This window comes from Onthophagus taurus, chromosome 6 (genome assembly GCF_036711975.1).
Source record: "Onthophagus taurus isolate NC chromosome 6, IU_Otau_3.0, whole genome shotgun sequence".
Lineage (NCBI taxonomy): Eukaryota > Metazoa > Arthropoda > Insecta > Coleoptera > Scarabaeidae > Onthophagus > Onthophagus taurus.
In genome coordinates this window covers 274,266-292,772 of record NC_091971.1, presented here as the reverse complement: position 1 = coordinate 292,772, position 18,507 = coordinate 274,266, and the positions used below count along the sequence as shown (strand labels likewise).

General features: G+C 36.2%; 1 long non-coding RNA gene across 1 annotated transcript in view; it reads right to left on the bottom strand.

Moving 5' to 3' along the window:
* Positions 1-18,507, bottom strand: part of LOC139430059 (uncharacterized) — a 67,771-nt gene that overhangs the window by 22,328 nt on the left and 26,936 nt on the right. The window lies entirely within an intron of this gene.

The following is an 18,507-nucleotide window of genomic DNA, read 5'->3' as shown; positions in this document are numbered from 1 at the left end:
GATGGGAATGCGTAAAATTAATATCTTGACCCAACGAGAATATGCAAAATTAAAAAAAAATCAAAAAAAAACGAAACTTTTTTTATTATTCTCCAATTTTCATGATACAATAACAAGACACTAAAAAAATCTTAGAACTCAAAGAGGAGAACAAAAGGTGAGTAGTCTTTGGGGTTACAATAGCTGAGAAGAAGAGATGGTAATAAAACTGGGGGACCGTGCGTTCGTTCAGTCGTAAAGTAAACTTTGCCGGACCGTGGTCCACCCGCGCGCGACCAACCAACAAAAGACATTAAAAATATATTTGTCGAATTAATATGTTGTCTTTTTTAAACGGCACATAACTCCGTGTCCAAATTTATTGCGGGTCAAATTTGAATATTTATTGGGGGACGAGATATTTCGAGTCTTCTTCTCAACGAAAACCAACCCAACGATTTCCCCCTCTTTCCTTTTAGACCCCTTATCCATCCAAGGAAGCATCTTCTACCACTTCATCCAGATGTACAAAAACATGTATTGACAATTTATGAAGATCTATCTTAAGATAATTTACTAGTCAGATACGATTTTATTCATAATACGATTGATGTTGTTTGATAATACGCGCCCCAAAAAATCTTTTCTTCCGAAGCTCTTAAGTATATTTAGTAGTAGTTTTAAACTAGCTAGACCCATTTTCTGAACACACAAATACTGCCTCGTGTGGTTCTTACTACTTTTCATCCAAATTGTGGTTGTTTTGAATTAGTACATTTCATTAATTCTTCATTGCTTATTTCGAGATTTGACATGGACAATATTGATGTCCCTCTACAAGGAATTAAGTTCTAGTATAACAGATTTTCCAAATTAAGTGCTCCAATAAAAAGAATTTGTCAAATATTGAGCTATTTCTTCAGTTCGTTTGAAATACAGAGGACATAGAATAACAATTTTGGTAAGATGGTCTTGATATCTTGCACTTGGAGTTCATTTCACCACTTAAAATTCGTTTTTCCAAAAAATCTTTTTTTTCTTTTCTTTGGCAAGATTCCCAAAAGAACAAACAGTTATATTTTTGTATTTGTAATTAGTCTCTTTCAGTATTCTAGTTCTGCCCTCATGATCAGTTGCAAGACGAGCTTTATGTATGACTATAAACAATTCCTCTTAACATACATTTTCCTGGAACGAGCTTCCAGGAACTGAAGCAAAAAGCTTATTCTCACCACCTATAAAAAAAGTTTCAAATCTGTTTAGTATTCGATACTGCATTTTTTTACTCACTATTCTAGTTGCCTCCACTTCACGAACATATTTAATGCTTTTTTTTACACTTTACTTTAAGAGATAAAAATATCGAATATGTTATAAAGAAATTTAAGAGAAAAGGAATCCTTTTAGTAAAAATGGTTAAAAATGTGTTCTTTTGATTCATTTTGTTGGATTGGGGCGCCTCGGAAAATGTCAGGTGTCAATCAGTGTAGGGCGGGGTACCGACCACCCAGCTAACAAACCGTGACGAGTCACCAAAAATTCACCGTCCTCGGACAATATATCATTTACAGTCTGTCGTTTGCAAGAGAAGAACCCGACCTCCGTTTTGTTCTCTCTGAACGTCGTTGTTCTCATCCTTTACCAACTACAATAGACTCGAAAATACCTATAGATTTAAAAGACGTCTTCAAAGAATTACAAATAAATTTAAAAATTTCGTTAAAATTAATATTCGAGTGTAATTTGAAGAATTATATGGAAATCCCACGGTTTCATCTAAAGATATGGAAAGTGACAAAACACGTGTACGCGCAGTTCAGGAGACGGTTACGAACATAAACCACCTATTGCCGGAGTTATTCACGGTTTTATCTGCAATCCGTTGAGGTCCGGCCACGATCGAGTAGTCTCTTTCATGCTTCGAAGGTTCAAGTTTTCCTTCGAGAGATCCTCTCGTCTTTGAGTTGTTCTTCTTTGGGCTTCTCGAACTCGGCGACGTCTTGATCGTCGGGGCAGATTGCGTCGTCCGGCGAATATGAAAACGCAGTAAAATATGATCTCGTCCCCGGTGCTGCGCGCAACCACGAAAAGAGAACCACGGATATGGTCGGATAGAAAGAAAGAAAGCCAGAGAGTCTGGAGACACAAATCTGCCATCTCAACCACGGCTGCCCACTATTGCAGCAGCAGCAGTGGACTGGACCGGATGGGTACTAGCAATCGGAGTGGGAATCTCCTGACGATATATCGCTGCGAAGATGGCATATATATGGGGTTTTCGTTCATGGGATATACGATAAGTCAATTGGTTATCAGTTATCTAAAACGAAATTACAAAAAATTATTGTAATAAAAATATCGAAATGAGGTTATTAAGATTTACCCCTCTTCTTTCTTTCTCTTTCGAAAAGTGAAATTATAAAGGGACCATCTCATCCGCTTCAGTTGCAGGTCGGGACAGTAATTACGCGATTGAAAGAAGCCGAGTCTGCTGATGACGTGAGCGCCACGACGCCCTTTCTTCTCCGCCCTTCAACCCCCACCATTTCAATCCTACTCAATATGTTCCACAAGGAAATATTACTCATTTTTTAAACTATCAAATTCATATTAAATTGTTACATAGTTAATAATCAATATCTGTTAGCGATTGAACACATCATTTCTAAGTATCTGCTTTGGACATTTTGAATCGTTATTATGTCAATATCATAATAGAGTAAGTTTTTCATTGAACTATAACTGGAACTAACTAGACCTACAACAAAAAACGTCCTACTCTACAAACGTACAACATATAGACTAAAAATTGACTTAAAATTTGTTTGAAAGAAGAGATTTTTCCACCTTTTGTAAACAAAAAATACCCTGGATACATTCGAGAAGATGAAATAAAACAGTTAAAGACAAAATACATTAAGAAGAGTATCAACGATCATTACAGAAAGATTAACTTACTTAACATAAAGTTATATAATATCTACCAAACATTAAACAATAATTTACACTACATTGAGATAGAATGCATGATAAAAGAAGCAAAGATACATGATAATATTTTGTTGAAACAGATAAAGATGAAGAAAATCAAAAAACTAAGGAAACTGAAAGAACAAAAACTAAGAAGAACAAAAAAAGAAGAGAGAATGAATACCATACATAGCTTTTACCCTGGATTTACTAATTTAACTGATGTTAATTTTAACTTAGAAGAACAAAAAATATTGGACAAGGGAATGAAATTTGCTCCAAAAACGACAACGACACTACCATACACCGCAATAGAAATCCAGGCAGCAGTGATAGGACACAAAGAAGGTAATAAAATAAAGAAAGACATTCAACATATACTTATAAAAGAAGAAAGAAATAGAAGACATAGCGGTAAGAACGAAGAAAGAGAGGAGAAGAGGACAATGAAGATAATCAAGGACATAAGACAGAAGATAAAAACCAATAATCTGATTGTGACCCCGGGTGATAAAAATGCCGGGATGATAATGATGCGAAAAGAAGAATATATAGATAAAACAGAAAAATTTCTTCAGGACAATAAATTTAAAGAACTTAAGAAAGATCCTACAAAGGCATTCCACAAAGAAACTAAACAACTAGTAAAAACATGTGAAAACACAATTAAAAAAATCATAGGTAATTATAAATATAACCTTCCAATGAACCCTCAAACCCCTAAACTATACAGTTTATTGAAATTGCATAAAGAAGGCCAACCGATTCGACCTATAATCAGCAGCGTTAATTCCAGCACATACAATTTGTCTAAAAGGTTGGTTAATTTCCTTAAAAATGACATTAAATTCAAACCAGAATATACAATAAATAATAGAAACCAACTAATTTCGCTACTTAAGGACATAAAAATGGAAGACAACTACAAAATAATTTCATTTGACATCTCTAACCTGTATACAAATGTACCTGTTTTGGAGACCACTGAAATAATTAAAGAAATCATTCAAGACTCATTAAATGATTATGAAGATATTAAAAATACACAATTATTGTTTAAACAATGTGTTAAACAGAATTTCTGTCAATTCAATATCATTTATAGTTTTGAAGATGGATTACCAATGGGTTCTCCTTTGAGTGGAATTCTGAGTGACATTTTTCTAAATAAGATCGAAACTGAAAAAATAATGAGCGACCGCAATCCTTTCCGAAAATACATAAAACTATGGCGAAGATATGTTGATGACATTTTGGTAATAATAGAAGACGAAAAACATATAAATGACCTACATAATTACATCAACAAATTACATAAAAATCTTAACTTCACCATAGAAATAGAAGAAAATAGCTGTATAAATTTGGAGAGCGTACATTTGGAGAGCATTAAACTCAAGCCTAAAAGCAGCAGAAACAGAAAAAGAACTTCTAATCATTATTATTATTATTATTATTGCTGCCGGGCTGAGGAGGGCGGCCCCTCTCGTTACCGCGACCTATAAGATCTATTGTAACTTTAGCCCTCCAATGGTTTAGGGCAAATGTAGGTCCTTAATGAACCTTAGTATTGTCCTAAGGTCTTGAACCTTTATGTCGGTAGGTAACAGGGTAGTTTTACCGAAGACGTTGTGCCTTAGACGTCCTCTGGCGACGCAATTGCACAGTATATGTTCAGCAGTTTCTGACTCGTCGTTGCATAGTCGACAAGTTTGATCCTCAGCTTGTCCAATGTGGAAGAGGTGGTATTTTAGGGGCACATGGCCGGTTAGGTAGCCTGAGAGCGTTCTTAGATCCCCTTTGCTGAGGCATAAAACCTCTTTGGTTTTGTTTTGCGACGGAGTTATCATACTCTTCGCTTGTCTGTGACCTGGAAGTTCTTTCCAGCGTAAGGCTATCTTTGAAGCCTCCCAGTTATTGATTATTTGTTTTAGGTGGCTTTTTTGTAGTCCACATCCAGGTTGGGGTCCAATGAAGGGCGTGTTTGCTGCCTCTTTGGCCAGCTTGTCGGCCTTCTCATTGCCCTCAATGTTGCTGTGACCTGGAACCCACCATAAGGTAACATCATTGCCCCTGGCGAGTTCTTTCAGGTTGTTGGTGCACTCTCTGATCAGTGCGGAGCCACACGTGTAGGCCTGAATTGCCTTTAAGGCGGCCCGACTGTCTGTGAAAATGTTTATGGATGCACCTTTTTGTCCCTTCTGTAGGTTCAAAGCGGTGCAGAAGTTTATAGCAAGAACTTCTGCTTGGAAAATTGTTAAGTCCGAGCTGAGGGGCAATTTGATGTGGCTGTTTGGTCCACTGATGCCCATGCCTACTCCAGATCTTACTGTCTTTGAAGCATCGGTGTACCAGGCTAGGGCTCCTCTTTTTAGTTGAGGCCCTCCTTTCGCCCAATCATCCCTGCTACTAAATATGACCTTATACGGTTGGTTGAAATTGTATTCCGTCGGTATAAGGTCCGTTTTAATTTCAATCAGGTGATTTAGACATGGGTCTTTGAGGATCTCGAGGTGTCCTCTGAGATTACCCTGCATCAACTTGAGTGAAGAAACTGTTTTCAGTGATAAGGCACTTAAGGCTGCCTCCTTTTGTATATATATGTGGAGCGGTGTGAGACCAAGTAGGGCTTCCAAAGCAGCCGTCGGACAGGATCTCATTGCACCCGTTATGTTAAGACATGCTAACCGCTGGATTTGTGCCAGCTGTTGTTGAGCTGTCTTATGTTTTGTTTTTGGCCACCAAACCAATGAGGCGTAGGCGACCATGGGTCTGATTATTGCTACGTAGGCCCAATGAGCCATTCGTGGTTTGAGACCCCAGTTCCTTCCTAGGAGCCTGCGGCAGATCTGGTTTGCCATGATGGCCTTTTTCCTCACCTTGTCTAAGTGTGAGTTCCAGTTTAGTTTACTATCAAGTATTACCCCTAGGTATTTAGTTTCTGTTTTGAGGTTAATAGTTCTGCTTTCAATGGAGGGTGCTTTTATTTGTAGCTTCCTTCTCCGAGTAAAAGGAACTATTTCGATTTTATTGGGATTGATGCTGAGCCCATTGCTTCTGCACCAAGTACTGGTGAGTAGTAGGGCTTTCTGCATTAGCTGAGTTATGATTGAATCATATTTACCTCCGATTGTGATTACCAGGTCATCAGCATACCCTTGTATCTTAAATCCGTTTTTAGTTAGGATGTTCATCAAGTCATCAACTACCAGGCACCATAATAGAGGTGATAGCACTCCCCCTTGGGGACATCCTCTTAGCGCCTTTATAGTCAGCGACTCGCCTCCCAGACTGGCTGTGATCTGCCGACTTTTCAACATGGCTATACACCACTTGATTGTCGACGGATGTATGTCTTTTGCGTTTAAAGCCTTCTCTATGGATTCATATGAGGTGTTATCAAACGCACCCTCTATATCTATGAAAGCACAAAGGGTTATCTCTTTGGTTGCAATTGCCTCCTCTAAGGTGCTAGTCAAAGCATGGAGAGCGGTAATTGTTGATTTTGCTTTCTGGTAGGCATGTTGGCTAGGGTGGAGTGGATTTGTGAGAAGCACTCCGTTCCTTAGGTATTGATCGATTACCTTTTCCATCCCTTTGAGGAGAAATGAAGTTAGGCTAATTGGTCTGTACGCCTTGGGGTCCGCGTTTGAACGCCTACCACCTTTGGGTATGAAGACCACCTTTACTTTCCTCCATAGAGTGGGTATATAGCTAAAGCTGTAGCTAGCTATATATAGGGATATTATTATTGGGAGAAGTTCTTCTACTTCTAATCATACAGCAGATCGCAATGAAAAATGATTTTCCGCGACATAGAATACACAAACTAATAAACAAAATACAACACAAAACCAATTTATCTAATATCACTACTCTAACCAATGACAAAAAGTAAACGATACAACATATAGATCAATATCATTTCCTGGAAAAATTTCCCACAAAATTAAAAACGTATTTAAACAATACGATATATGTTTATCTTTTAAAACAAAAAATACTCTAAGAAATATTCTAATAATTAACAAAGACCACACAAATCATTTGCAGAAAAGCGGTATATATCAGTTAGATTGTAACACTTGCGGAGCAATCTATATAGAAGAGACAGGAAGAGATCTTAGTCAACGGATTCGAGAACACAAAACAAAAGAGAACTCAAATTTTGGAAGACACCTAATGTTCCAAAACCATGATTTCGACGAAGACAAAAATAGTAAAATTTTACACCGACTAGATAAGGGAAATTTTATGGAGATTATGGAATTATATGAAATAAATAAGTTCATACATAAACACCCAAACAAAACGATCTTAAACGATCAAATAACACCTCAATATACACCCCTATCTTACAAACGAGAAATTCAAAAACTAAAATCGATGATAGTTGAGTTCGTTTGTGTGAAATGTGATTTTTTACATTGAATTAATATTGTATTATTATCAAGGTCAACCTCTCAAAGTTCTGTTTATCAACTTTAACATAACCTCGCTATAACTCCAACCCTCCAACCGCGCTGTGTTATAAGTTATAACACGTGAAAATACAGATAATACCTAAAAAATATTCATGTTGGAGAATTTTTTAATTTATGTGTACCGTTTCTGACGTAAGTTTATTTGTATTATTGTATTCTATTTAATTTTAATTTAATTGTACGTTATGTAGACGTCTTCTGAGGACGACCAAGTGGTCGAAATCGATTAGGACAATTAAAATAAAACAACATCAAACAGTATATTAAGAGAAATTTTAATTCAAAAAAACATTTGGGTTTAATCGTCTTAAGAAACGGATGGCTAAACCCCAATGTTTCTTGTCCTAGGTCTACTTTTCCTAGTTCTAGTTTTAGTTGTTATTTAGCGTTAGAGTGTTGCATATTTTTCATTGAACTAAAACTAGAACTAACACTAGCATTAAATCAAAAAGTTATATCGATGTTTTACTGTATGAAGAAAATTAATTCGTGTGACGTAGTCGTTGTGTTACATAAATGTGTTTACTCCAGTCATGACGATATGGAGCCAAGATGCAAGAGTTGAGATTTTCTTTTGCACGCGGAGGGTAGAACAACAAATAAATAAGGTGCGATAAGATCGGTTTTGGCGGCGCGAGGCTCTTCGTACTGCGTTCGTATAGTAGGAAAACAATCAGATTGGCGAAGGTTAGGCCCGCATAGTGGGCCCTCTTTATAATGCCATTGTCCAGCTGATGCGACGCCGATTGGACGATAATCTCTTCGACGATCCGACCATTTTTCCCGAATTGAAAAACGACCCAAACGGAATTTACTACAACGTTTTTATTTGTCAGTGACACGATAAATTATTATTATCGTACTTGGACGTAAATATCTACGTGTTTGTATTTATACTTTAGTGCGCATTTTTCGATCTGACTTTAATTTGAAATCTAGAACCCGTGCGACGATAGCAACAAACCTCCCAGCAACAAACTTTTACCCGTAATTTCCTATTTACTTTCTTAGCTGATATCTTGCTTATAATTAGGGATAGCGAAAAACTAAATGCACCACTTAAAAGCTTGAATCTTTCTCTATCTAAAATCGGGTTTTCGTCTGCCGATAAGTTGATATTAAGATCAATAAAAAATGAAGAACACCGCGCTGTACTTAAAATAGCTCAAAATTACCAAACTTCAAGGCCTTGTGCAATTGTTACGAAACCGAATTTTAAAAAACTGTTATCACAGTCAGAAAGGGCGCTCCTTCAGCTATCTTAATCCGGGTTTTCGTCGGTCAATATCTATCGGCGTCATGCTTAAATCACCCTTAATTTCCATCCCTACACGCAGAAACGCTTAAGTACTCTTCCTCTAAACAACTTTCTTATATGAGCTTATATGAGAACAAACACGGTTTGTGCCAAAAACTACTAACGTTGTGGATTTTTCTGTTTCTAGTTAACTCCCATTTGTGACAGAGTCTGTCACGACGACCTGAGTGAAAATCATTATAAACGATTTATGGAAAAATCCCTGAAATCGGTCTAAAGATTTAACTTTTGTGCAATTTTTTGGTATAGATTTCAAAATTGTTCCCTCATTTTTAACCCTTTAACGGTTAGCGGCTTTTATAGAGACCACTTGTCAATAAGGTCAAATAGTTGCATTACCATAACTAAAGAAGATTTTTTTCTGAATCTATACTCTGTTTTTAAACCAGGAGGAGTAAACGCGAAAGTCAGATTTACACTAGGAAAAATCACCAGAAAATATCACTAGATATTTTGGCGGTAAATTTAAATTAATAATTATTATTATTTATTTATTTACTTATTTTGTATTCATTTTCGTTTGTTATCGTCAACACTAAACGTCATTACTAATTGCCAAAGAATACTTCATGGTATAATTAATGTTTGTAAACAAAACTAACCTTACCTCACATTCCTTCACGCTATAATTGACATTACAAAAGAAAACTTCACGCTATAATTGCCATTACGAATTGCCAAAGAAAACTTCATGGTATAATTAATGTTTGTAAACAAAACTAACCTTACCTCACATTCCTTCACGCTATAATTGACATTACAAAAGAAAACTTCACGCTATAATTGCCATTACTAATTGCCAAAGAAAACTTCATGGTATAATTAATGTTTGTAAACAAAACTAACCTTACCTCACATTCCTTCACGCTATAATTGACATTACAAAAGAAAACTTCACGCTATAATTGCCATTACTAATTGCCAAAGAAAACTTCATGGTATAATTAATGTTTGTAAACAAAACTAACCTTACCTCACATTCCTTCACGCTATAATTGACATTACAAAAGAAAACTTCACGCTATAATTGCCATTACTAATTGCCAAAGAAAACTTCATGGTATAATTAATGTTTGTAAACAAAACTAACCTTACCTCACATTCCTTCACGCTATAATTGACATTACAAAAGAAAACTTCACGCTATAATTGCCATTACTAATTGCCAAAGAAAACTTCATGGTATAATTAATGTTTGTAAACAAAACTAACCTTACCTCACATTCCTTCACGCTATAATTGACATTACAAAAGAAAACTTCACGCTATAATTGCCATTACTAATTGCCAAAGAAAACTTCATGGTATAATTAATGTTTGTAAACAAAACTAACCTTACCTCACATTCCTTCACGCTATAATTGACATTACAAAAGAAAACTTCACGCTATAATTGCCATTACTAATTGCCAAAGAATACTTCATGGTATAATTAATGTTTGTAAACAAAACTAACCTTACGTAACATTCCTTCACGCTATAATTGACATTACAAAAGAAAACTTCACGCTATAATTGCCATTACTAATTGTCAAAGAAAACTTCATGGTATAATTAATGTTTGTAAACAAAACTAACCTTACCTCACATTCCTTCACGCTATAATTGACATTACAAAAGAAAACTTCACGCTATAATTGCCATTACTAATTGTCAAAGAAAACTTCATGGTATAATTAATGTTTGTAAACAAAACTAACCTTACCTCACATTCCTTCACGCTATAATTGACATTACAAAAGAAAACTTCACGCTATAATTGCCATTACTAATTGCCAAAGAAAACTTCATGGTATAATTAATGTTTGTAAACAAAACTAACCTTACCTCACATTCCTTCACGCTATAATTGACATTACAAAAGAAAACTTCACGCTATAATTGCCATTACTAATTGCCAAAGAAAACTTCATGGTATAATTAATGTTTGTAAACAAAACTAACCTTACCTCACATTCCTTCACGCTATAATTGACATTACAAAAGAAAACTTCACGCTATAATTGCCATTACTAATTGCCAAAGAAAACTTCATGGTATAATTAATGTTTGTAAACAAAACTAACCTTACCTCACATTCCTTCACGCTATAATTGACATTACAAAAGAAAACTTCACGCTATAATTGCCATTACCAATTGCCAAAGAAAACTTCATGGTATAATTAATGTTTGTAAACAAAACTAACCTTACCTAACATTCAGCGTCTGAAGACACAGGGCTAAACCCGAAACTTAAAAATATACAACTTAGCGCTGAATAACAATTAAAACTAGAACTAACACTTGCACTAGAACTATACTCTGTTTTTAAACCAGGAGGAGTAAACGCGAAAGTCAGATTTACACTGGAAAAAATCACCAAAAAATATCACTAGATATTTTGGCGGTAAATTTAAATTAATAATTATTCAAAATTCAAAATTGCCTATGTGTGAACCTTCCTCGCATTCAACCAATCACGTGCAAGGTCAATCTGGTGACAAATTTAAAATACTCCTCCTGGTTTAAAAACAGAGTATAGTACATTCAATATTAATATTGGTTACATAAGAAAGTTTTCGAGAAAAATTAGTTTAAACTTTAATTATTTCAAATTTATATAAATGATAAAAATAGCAGTAGCCATGAGTAACTATGGTAACCAATAATTTTTAACAATTCCCTGTTTGTCAAAAACTGATTTAGTAGCTTCTTGAGGTGTGGTGGCGCGCCATCTTGTTGGAATAACTGCCGTTGGAATTGAGTTGGGTCAAAATTAGCGGGATGGAAGGAATAACACAGTTTTCAAAAATTTAAACATGTCTTTCCAGTTAAGGTTTCCTCAAATCTTTTGCGGATATTGGGTGTGCGCATTTTAATGTCTACAGTAAAGTAACTAAATTTAAAGTCTACTAGTATGTTTACTAGTAACTCTACTAGTATGGGATGTAATCACAAAGTCTCCTGATTTTTCAGCATATAATACGGTGGTGAGGGAAAAAAGTAGAGTTGCCATTTAAAAAAATAAACTCTTTGAGATACGGAAATTTGACGCACATTTCTGACCATCCCGTATAACTTTAATTAATAATTGTTGTTAAATTAAAGTGTATAATTGTTATTAAATGACACCATTAGAAAGAGCAGAAAAATTTCAATAAGATAGACATGGTTCTAGAGTTTTTTCCTGCTCATATAAGAAAGTTATCGACCCGAACAAGGTTTAAGAATGGCTAAAACGTGTGAATTTAGCAGTTTTTAGCAAAAAATGTACGTGTGCAAGCGCGTGATAGCCGCGTGTTATACACCACTAGAAAGAGCAGAAAATTTTCAATAAGATAGATATGTTTCTATAGTTTTCTCCCTATCAAATAAGAAGGTTGTTTAGAGGAAGAGTATTTAAGCGTTTCTGCGTGTAGGGATGGACATTAAGGGTGATTTAAGCATGACGCCGATAGATATTGACCGACGAAAACCCGGATTGAGATAGCTGAAGGAGCGCCCTTTCTGACTGTGATAACAGTTTTTTAAAATTCGGTTTCGTAACAATTGCACAAGGCCTTGAAGTTTGATAATTTTGAGCTATTTTAAGTACAGCGCGGTGTTCTTCATTTTTTATTGATCTTAATATCAACTTATCGACGAAAAGAATTTTTTAGATAGAGAAAGATTCAAGCTTTCAAGTGGTGCATTTAGTTTTTCGCTATCCCTAATTATAAGGAAGATATCAGCTAAGAAAGTAGATAGGAAATTACGGGTAAAAGTTTGTTGCTATTGTCGCACGGGTAAATCTAGATATTGAGGATCGAAGGTTCCTTTTATTATTATTGCAGAGGTCTCTTAAGAAATAGAAGCGAGAGGGGTTCGATTATGGGATTTGTTCTGGTCGATCGGACAATGGAGTCCGGCCCATTCGAAGGCAGAGCGCGCGAGTGACAGCATTATAAATGATTGGATTGTTTAATGAAATGCTAATGGTAATGAGTTGCATTCCTGCCCTGACCTGACCTCTCCCAACGGCGTCTCTTCGGCCTGCCCAATAATTTATGCCACATCTCGGACACATCGCGCCCCATCAATCCTCTTCTTCCCCTCTTCTTCTTCATAATCTTCAACCTTCTTCATCCTTCTTCTTCACTTTCAAACATCCTTTTCGTTCCAATCATCCCCACCCCAAAAATTATTTGTAAAAACAATAACACCAAGTTAAATCGAAATATTTTTTTGTGATTCACCCTCGAAGAGATGAGGATGATGTCCCCTTATTGCAGAGAGTTATATAAACAGCCCCTTGGGGTTAATCGTTTGTCGCTTTACCCACATGAATTATTGGGTGGTGCGGGAGAAGTCAAGAACCGTGCGATTGTGAATGCGTTTATAGGCGTCACCCGATTTTCCTTCCGAATCATTACCCCCTATTCACCCCCTACGTGACTTCGGCGCCACTAATCAAGAACGACACGCGTCATTCGAATTATTTTAGTTACAAGTTTTTTTATTAAAATATATTTGCTGGAACCGAACATTTTCTCATGGTCACCAATACGGCAATATCAACAACCTCTTGTAGGTTATTAGCGGTTCCAGAAGCTCGGCGAGAAGTAGCAGAAAAAACCGTCCAGGTTGTAAGCACGGTCCAAGACACGGGTTTACACGTACGGGGCGGCCGATAAAAATAATTCGTTCGCCTTCGTCAAAGCAAAAAGGCTTCGTCAAGAAGTCTGGGGCGCGGTCTTTTCTCACCGACTACGACGTAACGTATGATAATTGACGGAAAAGGCGGCGATCGGGTCCGTTTAAGGGGATAGAGACCCCGCGAGTAACGTCGTAAACCGTAAAAGCGTACTCCTTTTTTTCGTTGGTTGCTTTCCGGGCGCCGCGTCTCGTTGACGCGCGCGGAATTAACGGCCGCGATAAAATTGAATTCGCCCGCCCGAACATGCGTCGTGAACGGTGTTAAACGCGCCCTTAATGGGCTCGCGATTCGAGCGGCGGCTTTAATATTTCATAAACCAAAGCAGGACAGCGAAAGAAAATCCTTCAACGAAAAAACGGTTAACAGTCGCGAGAACGACGTTCCAACGACAACCAAGAATGGAATCTCTTTTTTGGAAAGCTTTTCAAGGTGTGATAATAAAATTTTAAAGCTGTTCGTGTTTGAACTGCTCTAGATTTGGATGAGTGTGAAGAAACTAAAACGATTTCTTTGTCTTCTTTTGCTTGAAGCAACCTAAAGAAAAGAATTTATTAAATTTACATCAAACTATAATAATCATTGCATTGGTTACTTTTTTCATATTTTTAAATTTGTCTGGTTTACTTTTAAATGATTTTGAAGGCTTTTCTTACAATCAACAGTTCATTATTTATACAGGGTGGTTTATAACATACGGAACAGACTAAAAGAGTAGGTACTGGAGGTAAAACTGAAGAGATTTTCTTAATAATGTTTTGTTAAAAACTTAATAGTTACATAGATATCGCATGTTAATGTTTTAAATAATTTTTTGTAATTCGCTACGGTAATGGAAGCTATAACAGTACTCAAACGGGTGCTGTAATGAGACTCCTTACAGCATCCGATGCTGTAATGAGATTTTAGTAACATTTTATGGAACCAGTTCAAGTTGGTGACATTGGGTCATTAATTTTTCTAGTTGTCAATGTGACAATTTTTGTCTATGGATGTTTAAACACGTTCTTAGCATCGAATACAAGGTCCACAATGATGAGGACATTGACTCTGAGCAATTTCTCTTATTTTGGGAGGTGTACATCAAACATTTTTTTCAGGTGAATATATTTTGTGTTTTGACAGTTTCTAATTGTCAATTCAAAGTTTCTATTTTCAAGTGTTCCGGTGTTACCAACTGCTACATACCTATTTCCCTACATTGCCAAAATTTACTTTATTTTTGTTAAATAAAAGTATAAAAACGCGAATTACAAAAAATAGCAACCAATTCTATCGTCGATTATCTACGACATTCGTGTATAGTCAGATAACATCAAGATAAACCAAATGAGTTAATATGCGTGTTGAGGCAATACTCTCTAAAGACTCCCATTACAACCTTGATGTTGCCACAGTCTTGTTTTAATATTATTATATATTAAAGTTAGGAATAGATTGGCTGCAACAGAGTTCTTGGAGAATTGCTTCATAGCAGACGCAGTCTTTCCTCGTTCTACCATGTACGTAGGTATTTTTGGTCATCAATTGTGTGTTCTAATCCCTTAAATATTGTAATAACTCGTACTAGCTCATCTGCCGTCTTTTTGCCATCCAAGATAACTTGAGACCAAGGTTGTAATGTTGAAACACAAAAGTTAAAAGAGATTGCTTTTCGTTGAGTAATGTTTTGCTAAAAATGCAATTTTAAATTAACAATTTTGCAAAATAGGTAACTATTTCTGTTTCGGCTTCAATTCTCCTATTTAGTAAAGGAAGTCGTTACATTCGAGTATGAGATCAATGGTATCTTACAACAAGTGGATGAAGTTAGATGAAAGCTTAACACTGCATGAAACTTTGTCTCTTTTGACTTTAATCTTTGTCTCTTCAGTACGCTTTGAGCGGAACAATCTTCCATTTTATGACTTGTTTGTTGTGAAGATTTTAACTTTAAATGTTGGAATCTATTAAATGGAGAAGGTAAATCTCTATTAAAGAAATCACTGCTTTTGTAAATTACCTCTTCGCCTACAATTTGTCTACAATGTGCCAATGAAATGATCTATTTTCATTCACTAATGGAAATATACTAAGAGAATACCACTTTCTTGAATTAAATTCCAACTGTTAGCACTCATTCATTAAAAAACTCGTGGCTTTGCCACTCGTTTTTCAACTTGAATTCGTGCATTTCAAGCGTGTCTTACGAAACTTGTTTTTTAATATACTATTTTGTAATTCGCGATGGTAATGAAAGCTATAACAGTACTCAAACGGGTGCTGTAATGAGACTCCTTACAGCATCCGATGCTGTAATGAGATTTTAGTAACATTTTATGGAACCAGTTCAAGTTGGTGACATTGGGTCATTAATTTTTCTAGTTGTCAATGTTACAATGTTTGTCTATAGATGTTAAACGCGTTCTTAGCATCGAATACAAGGCATGGTGTGCAATCTTACTACTATAAAAATGTAGACCGAGATTTAGTACCCTCACAATCCACTGGATGACGTTGTAAACTGAATTTGCAGCAATCTGCATTATCTACACAAACAAAGCGCTTGTAACCATAGAAAAATTTATGTATAACGTCAAACTCAGAGGTGAAAGCAAACGTCACATTTTTGTTTTGTCGTTTAGTGTAATAATTGGTGATAACCCCGTTGTATAAGCAAATTTTCTTCCTTACGTTCTTTTGGTTTAGTGTTTTATATCCTTTTGTTAAGTATTTAAATAAGTTAGGGCCACTTTTACCACCTCTTGATAAGTTTATCCAATAGATAAATTGGCGCTTTTTGCCAATGAGAGCAATATACGTTAAAAATTATGAATATTATCTTGGAAAAACTTGTTTTTTCCTATTTATTTGGAAAATGCACTTGACCTCTTCAAAATAAAGTAATGGTATAAACCGGTATAAACCTATATTTAAATTTCGCGCTTTAACCTAATTAGTTCCCTCACAATCCCCTTGGGAGCGTTTGTACCAAAAAATAGTGGGGAGATGACCTTCTATATACACTGACCGGCAAAAAAAACCGGCCACTAAAATTTAGCCACAATTTCAAAGCTGGGTTACTCGCGAACCACTTATTCGATTTTGATGATTCTTTTTTTGATCGAAAGGTTGATTCTCGATTTTTATTCGGACATTAAATTGAGCATATACGGGGTGCAAGAATGAGAATAATTTTTTTTTTTCTCGAAATTTGTAATACCCTGTGAGGTGCAGATACTACAGCAGACGGTGTTAACTCGAATCAAACGGTAGCCCAATCTTTTCTGAACAGTTTGTTTTTTTATTCACTTTATTATCTCTATTACTAACGAAGATGCAGTGTTTTAGAGCGAACGCCTGTGAAAACAAAACAAACAAGCATAACAAATCTAAGGTGGAGCGCTAGGTAGCGTATGAGAGTTGTTTCGAATAGTAAATTGACAGTTGTTAAAGATGCCATTGTCAGTAACTGATGTTGCCCGTATTGTTATTTTAATTGAGGATGGCAAAAGTCAGCGGTACGTTGCCCATACGTTGGGTATACCACGAACAACAGTTGAGGATACCTGGAACCGATATGTGGAAACAGGAAATTTTACTAGGCGGCAAGGTTCCGGTAGAAGATCTAAACACTCTGAGAAATCGTAGAACGACAGTTGTAGAAACTCGGCATCGTCTTCAAATGGTGCGTGGGGTTGATGTAAGTGAAAGAACCATTCGTCGAAGACTTGCTGAAAGTGACCTGACTGCAAGAAGACCTGCCAAAACACAGCGCCTACTCTGGGGCACTCTAATTTGGGTGCGTACATACGAATTGGGGAATGGAACAATGGGGTAAAGTGCTCTTCACTGATGACGTTCACCTGAGGTCATCAATGAAGGTCGAGAATGAGTGTGGAGATGTCGTAATGAAAGCTTTGCGACCTGCACAATTTCGGAAAGAGTACCTTTCCATGGAGGTTCGGTCATGGTATGGGCGCGTGTTTCGACGGAAGCGCATACAGCGCTCATCTTTGTTGAAAATGGCACGCTAAATGCCCACCGTTATATGCAAGATATTCTGCAAGAAGCTGTCGTGTCCTACTCCCATTTTATTATTGATAGTAGACAAAACCACTACTCATCCGTAAAAAGGACTTTCCTCCATTGCTCGGTTTCCCAATTGACATGTAAGCGCGCAGATTGAAGACGGGCTCGTCGATATCTTGGAAGCAGCCTGGTCCTTTGGCAGCCTTCTTGCAGCCAGACTACTTCTAGCAAGTTTTCAATAAATGGTTCTCTCACTGACATCAACAACGTGCACCATTTAAAGACGACGCCGAGCTTCTATAGCTGTCGTTCTACGATTGCTTAGAACAATAAAGCGGTCATCAGCTGCTATTGTCACTCATCTTGTTTACACTGGCGATCGCTTTAAAATACTGTATCTTCGTTAGTAACAGAGATAATAGAGTGAATAAAAAAAGATAATGTTCAGAAAAGATTGGGCTACTCTTTGATTCCAGGTAATACCCTCTACTGCAGCAGCTGCACCCCACAGGGTGTTATAAAATTCGAGAAAAAAAGTTTTTCTCATTTTTCTCACCCCGTATATGTTCAAATTAAAATCTGAATGAAAATTCTATCGCAGGATTATTACAAAAGAATCAACCTTTCCATTAAAAAAAGAATCATCAAAATCGAATCCGTGGTTCGCGAGAAAGCCAGCTTTGAAGTTGTGGCTAATTTATAGTGGCCGGTTTTTTTTGCAGGTCAGTTTACATAATATATATAAATTTTTCTATGATACAAGGTCCACAATGATAAGGACAATGAACTCTGAGCAATTTCTCTTATTTTGGGAGGTGTACTTCAACTTTAACGTTCTATATCTTTGTGATTATTAAGTTGTGGTCAAAATTTTATTAGAAAAATATCTTCAATTTGGCTCCTAGTACCTACCCTTTTAGTCTGCTCTGTATGTTATAAATCACCCTGTATATGCGTTCAATGACAGTTCAATATAGCACAATATCCTGTAAACTCATCAGAAAATTCTCGATAAATTGCAATATATCTCAAAATTTCATACATACAACATATAGATTATTATATTATTTG